A 6,453-nucleotide genomic window follows, 5' to 3' on the forward strand; every position below is an offset into this window, starting at 1 on the left:
CTGGCAAGACAATTCTCTATCTGGAAAGAAAGACTAGCTAGTTAAAGACATCAGAACAGCAGCCAGCAAAATAAATTGCTCAGGCTATGACCCATTCCTGGTTAAAGAAGTAGCTGAAGAAAAACCTGCCTGAGGCTAACTATGAGGTCAAAAGGAGACATCTGCAGAACAACTGAGACTTTGGAATCCATTAAGAATAATAAAAATAAGTGGTGGAAAACTTACATTAGAATGAGGATGAGGACAACAACAACAACAACAACAACAACAACAACAGAAACAGTTGATGTTTGTCTGGAGACTCTTTGTACTAGCCTATCTTGCTTTATTTCCAATTTGCAATTAAAGATCATTTCTTGGCTTTTTAGCTAAGATCAAGTGTAGTACCAAATTGCAATTAGAGATTTTCAATAACTAGATGTCCTAACGGGTCAATACCATGATTATTTCTATTTCTGAACTATAATTATTTTCCTAGGAAAAAAAATGTACTTCTCAGGGCAACGAGGTGGCTCAGGGGATAGAGAGCAAAGCCTGGAGATGGGATGTCCTGGGTTCAAATCTAGCCTCACCCACTTCCTAGATATGTGACCCTGGGCAAGTCATTTAAACCACAACTAATACTTAAAACTGAATCTAAGGGGGCAGCTGGGTAGCTCAGTGGAGTGAGAGTCAGGCCTGGAGACAGGAGGTCCTAGGTTCAAACCCGGCCTCAGCCACTTCCCAGCTGGGTGACCCTGGGCAAGTCACTTGACCCCCATTGCCCACCCTTACCAATCTTCCACCTATGAGACAATACACCGAAGTACAAGGGTTTAAAAAAAAAAAAACTGAATCTAAGACAGAAGGTAAGGGTTTGTTTAAAAAAAAATACCTTTTTACACGCATTAATACAACATGTGTATAAAAGTAAATGCATGGGATGAATCTAAGCATCTCTTGGAATACCACCATTTTATTTCTGAAATGTCATTAAAAATACTGTCAAATTATGAATGTAGAAACTAGACATTTCATATGCAGACATAATAATGTAGACACATGCTAATAAGTACATCATTGGTCAAGTTGATGAAAAAAATTCTTGTTGAATTCTCATTTATATTTACACACATATTCACATATAAATGCAATCGACCATTAAACAAGGTATGATAAGCAGAACAGAGATTAAAGTTGAGATTAGAAAGCATATGAGTCTCAAATCTATATATGATGTTAGTCTTCGATATATACCCATTTCACATTGTTCAATTTTGGAAAACAAATATTACCCTAAAAAGATTTGGACTAAGGGCTGTGCAATCTATAACAAGTAGATACTCAAAAGAATCAGCTATTTTAGAATTGTATCTAGTCTTTGGTTTTGTGAAAACTTTGGTTTGTAAATTTTAAAATCCACTAAAATCACTACAAGACCCCTTAATGCAATGATGGTTCTAGTTTATCCTCTGTAAGAGCTAGGCAGATCACCACTATTTATTCTTTCCCATGTTGTAGAACCCTTCTCTGCTCTGATATTTCATAGGTCCACCATAGCAGGAGCACTCAAACATGATTCTTTCTAGCTCCCTAAATACTGATGGATCCAAGATTTAAGAGAAGTGGAAGGCTGTCTTTAAGGTACATACTAGGAAGTCAAGGGAAAGGATTTTAGCAGGCAGAAGGCAGAGGAGGAACAGTTTGGAAGTGACAACTGCTGGAGTGAATGACTTCCTGTAAAAGGAGTTGGATCTCTTCCTGTCTGGAAGGGTAGAAGCTTGTCAGAGCTTATCTACCTCAATCTGACTGTAGAGAAGGAGAAACCCCTAAATCATCTTTAGAGGTACTCTGACTGCAAATATGTAGGAAAGGATCTGACCATATCTGCTGTGCTTTCCAGAAGGGTTTAATCTAAAAATCCTGTCAGATCAACTTTATGGTTTTACCTCAGGGGACAGACCCCCTGGAGTGGACTTAGCCATTTGAGTGCAATCATAATGGATTTTGGAGACAGCTTCTGAAGTAAATCAAACTAACTACTGAGGGTCAGATAGGTAGCTTAGTCAGCTTTTAGGGAACACCTAGATAGAAATAGGGAGATGGTAAATTAGCCAGAAGACATAAAGGCTCCCTCTTGCGAGGGACATAGAGGATTATTAGGTGAATAGCTATATCGCTTAGAGTTAGGGAACCTTTGTTCCAGTCCTCAATTTGTATCCCCTCTTATAATAAAAGAGATACTGATTTTATACATCAATTGTCTCCAAGGCATTTGTGCAAGTGACCTAGATAGAGAAAGTGATTCTGCTTAACTCTCACTAACCAGAGGTTAGAATACCAGGAGATCACAGCTGGGTATTCAGGGGATCCCTAAATGGAAACTCCCACTATCCACTCTGGGACTCTGGGTTTGACTCTGGGTCTCTCTCCCCCTATATAACTTTTTTTTTTACAGGTCAGAAAAGTTGAACAAGTTTCAAGGTCACTGTCAATTAGTATTGAGACTGGACCCTGGATGAGACAGGAAAATTTGGTTTTGAAATGAACTAAAATGGGGTGAGATGTGCAATTAAAGGCAGGACTTTGAAATTTCCCAAGACAATCTAGTCTGCACCTTTCCTTCAGGTCAATATCTACCAAAGTTATATAAAATTAAAATGATAGATAAGTTCTGGAATTATTTCTCCAAATGTCTATCCAAATCACTATCTGGACAAGATAATTTGTATAACATTTGGTTTTTCCCCTTAGATAGTTAGGGTGATCATGGATCTCATGATGGCTTTATAGCATAGGAGGTCTTGATGTAACCAATAAAATATTAATCCTATATTAATTGCCTGCTAAATATTAAATATTTTGCTTAGGAACTGTGGACACAAAAGACAAAAACTTCCCCTGACAAAATTAATAACTAACTAGTTCCAATTCAATTTGTGCCCTTATGAAGTCTGAAAAGTTTATTTTTAAATTTCAGTATCTTTAACTAGACTCTTGAGGGATATCACAACTGGCACTAATATCAATCATCAGCAATTCTGTCCTCTAACTGCCAGAGGATCTACACTTTTAACACTTTCCCTTGCCCTTTAATCAGTATTTCCCTTTCAAGTAAGTGCTTTTAAGTACATTTTAAACATAATTATTGCTGAACTGCAGGCATTCCATATTATATTTCAATGCCCTTCACATTTGTTCTCGTATAATGGGGAAAAATAAATCCCTTAAAATTAGATGGATTTCACAGAGCCAAAACCATAAGCAAATATTCATACTTTTGATAGATGATAATGCAATCAAGGAGCAGCTACTGTATAGTGGGACTTGTGTGCCTTGATTTGAAGGAGAGTGTGAAATGGAAAAAATTTCTAAACAGTAGAAGGGAGGCCTCTGCTTTCTTTAATACAGCAATGACTCACACGAATCCCCATTTATATAGTGCTTTGAAAACTTTTTTTCATCAACCCTGTGAGGTAGATAAAGAAAGTGTGACTAGCTGCATACCAGGGAAAAGGAAGAAATGATTCCAGGCTCCTACAAAGAAAGTGATAAATGCCTCGGATGCAAACTAGTGTGCATTGGGCTTCCAGATCTAATGTTCTTCCCACCAAATCACACTACTTCTCTGATTACTAATCTGTCTCAATGAGGATAAATTCCTTTTGCAGGGTGGCAGCTTCTGTTCTATTTTAACTTTACTAGGGAACCTTTCCATACCTAAAATTTCTATATTTGGAATATTCCAAGCTAGAATTTTTCTGTGGCCTGGTTGATTAGTGTTCCCTGGGATGTGATTTTGGGTGATGGAAACTGAACAGGTCCTGTTGACCAGGACCCCTTCGTTCAACACTGTATAAAAATAAAATGAAATAAAATAAATCCAATGATTATACCTTAACCTTAGGCCATGACAATGAAACCATTATAACCTTAGCAATGACCCTGAAAAGCATGGACTAAGAAGTCCTAGATCAGGGTATACTTTTCCTCCTTTTTACCCTTATTTGCTATCCTAATAACAACTCTAGGACAGAAGGGCAAGGACTAGACAAAGAAGATTAGGTGGCTTGCCCAGGGTCACAAAGTTAGGAAGTATTTCAGGCCATATTTGAACCTAGACTCCAGAACTGGCTCTCTAAATTGTGTGCCCTTAATCACACTAAATAAAATTGCTTTTAGCCTTAACTATACTCCTATTTCTTCACTGTGTCCACCAGTAAATGGAAAAAGACCTCTATAACACAACCAAACTTCATTACGGAGAAATCTATTTTGAGAAAAATATAATTTAAAACAGCATGATTTCAAAACATTATATATTTAAAAGTGTACAATTTTAATTTACTGAACCTGATCTCTACACAAAACCATACGCTTGACTTTTGCAGATATGATAGCTTTCCCAGGTGTTGCACCATTGACCACCTGAATTTGATATAACTCCTGGTTTTTTGAGAGGTCCCATGATATAGTGGAGAGATGATTGGCCTTAGGAGTTGGTAGATTTCGGTTGGAATCCCAGCTCTGCCACTACCTGTCTTGGCACAGAGCTAAGCTACTAGCCTCCCCTAACTTGGTGCCCTCTTTTCTAATTTCTTTTTTTGGTTGTTCAGTTGTTTTAAGCCATGACCTCTTCTGGGATTTTCTTGGCAAAAATACTAGAGTGGTTTGCCATTTCCTTCTCTAGCTCATTCTACAGATGAGGAAACTGAAATAAAAAGGATTAAGTGTCTTGTCTAGGGTCACAGATGTGTCTGAGGCCAGACTTGAATTCAAGTCTTCCTGATGCCAGGCTTGGCATTATACCCACTCCTCAACCTAGCTGCCCCATCTATAAAATGGGAATGTTAATACTTATGGTAACTATCTCCCAAAGCTACTGTGAAAAAAGCTCTCTGTAAAGTGCTGCATAAACTGAGTTGTTATTCTTACTATTTAAAAATTATGCTTTGGGAAAAGCTGGCATAGCTCAAAAATGCAGAAATACTCTCACCAACTATTGATTATAAAATATGAAATATAGGTTTCTGAATATGATTCATGGTTCTGAAGAGAACATAACTACACAAATTCATAAAATGTCTTGATCTTGGGTGAAGCAAGAACAGCCAAAGATAATGACAACTCATGGTTATAAAACACTTTAAATTTTACAAATCATGTTTCTCCTAGCAACCCTTTGAGGTAGTGAAAATTTTATCATCTTCATTTTACTGATGAGAAAACTAATCCTCAAAAATGTGATTTAAGTAACTACCTTAAAAAGTCAAATGGCTTACACGTGTCAGAGATGAGATTGAAATTCATATATTCTCACTATAGCTTCTTTATTCTTTTCCCTTAGAATGATGGTCTATATTGGGGGGCCCTGGCTATCAAGAGCACAGCATTGTTCTGATCTTGGTTTCTTGTAGGTTACAAGATAAGATAGAAATAATCTACTACATAAGAACCATAGGATATTGGAGGAATGAAGGGGAACTTTTCAAGATAGCCTTTTTAAGCAGATCTGTTCAAATTCTAGGGTGAACATGAAATTCAGTTACTTATAAGAATCTGGAGAATGGAGTTACAGAATTCTTCAGCTTAAATAGTATACCTCCCTCAAATTGGTGCTTTTGGGAAATATGTGACAATCAAGGGATAAGAAGACCTTCAATAACTGAATTAGTCATGAATAAATTTGATAATCATACAAGGTAACAAATTTCCTTTAGAAGCAGAGGCAAAGGTAGGTGTAACTATTCAGTTCATGGATGATGTTTGTAAACTCCAAATTCCTGTGTGGAAAGGGAAGGTGGGGTATGGATTTTGAATTCTTTAGGCAGCAGAATCCCCAGAAGTCAGCTTTCTACAAAGAGATTTCACAGGTAGCATGTGTCTACAGGTAACTCTAATTGGGTTCCAGAGTTCCAAAGTTCTACTTTGGGAATTTCATATTGTAGAGCATTGACCTCTGAAAAGTGGGCCAAGGTTTGGCCTCTGAGGGACAAATGGATGATGTGAAGATGGGTTGAACTACACCCTTCTCCAATATTCAATTGTGGGGTTTGTCTACAACACAACTACCCCTACTATCACCACCTCCATTCCCCAACATTCAAACTTTGTTCCCTCTGAGACCTGTAAACTCCCAGACATCTTTGGGAAACAGGCCTTCAGTCCTTAAGGATAGTATTGACCTAATCATTGCATGAGGACTCTCAGCAGTAGGGACCACATTCGTCTATCACCCTATGGCTCTTTCAGTTACCCCAGCTGTAACGTGTAAGAGCCTTATTCCCTCATTTTAGGTGAGATGGTATTGCTCAGATTAGGCAGGAATGGATGGACTGTGATTTGTATCTCAGAACTAATTAGATTATCTTGACACTAAAATCAGCCCCTCAGAAGTTTCCTATTTCTGTTGGGGGTAATGTCTCTGGCACTCAGGGAAGTATCATTTCTGACCCTTCATTCTTATTCATCCAC

General features: G+C 37.7%; 1 non-coding gene across 1 annotated transcript; it reads left to right on the plus strand.

Annotated features, from left to right (window-relative positions):
• The first annotated feature begins 348 nt into the window (after nucleotides 1–348).
• On the plus strand, nucleotides 349–536 carry LOC123232857. Its single transcript, XR_006505332.1, has one exon. It is a non-coding gene; the product is annotated as a U2 spliceosomal RNA (small nuclear RNA).
• The last annotated feature ends 5,917 nt before the right edge of the window (nucleotides 537–6,453 follow it).

This window comes from Gracilinanus agilis, chromosome 1 (assembly GCF_016433145.1).
Source record: "Gracilinanus agilis isolate LMUSP501 chromosome 1, AgileGrace, whole genome shotgun sequence".
NCBI classification, from domain to species: Eukaryota; Metazoa; Chordata; class Mammalia; order Didelphimorphia; family Didelphidae; genus Gracilinanus; species Gracilinanus agilis.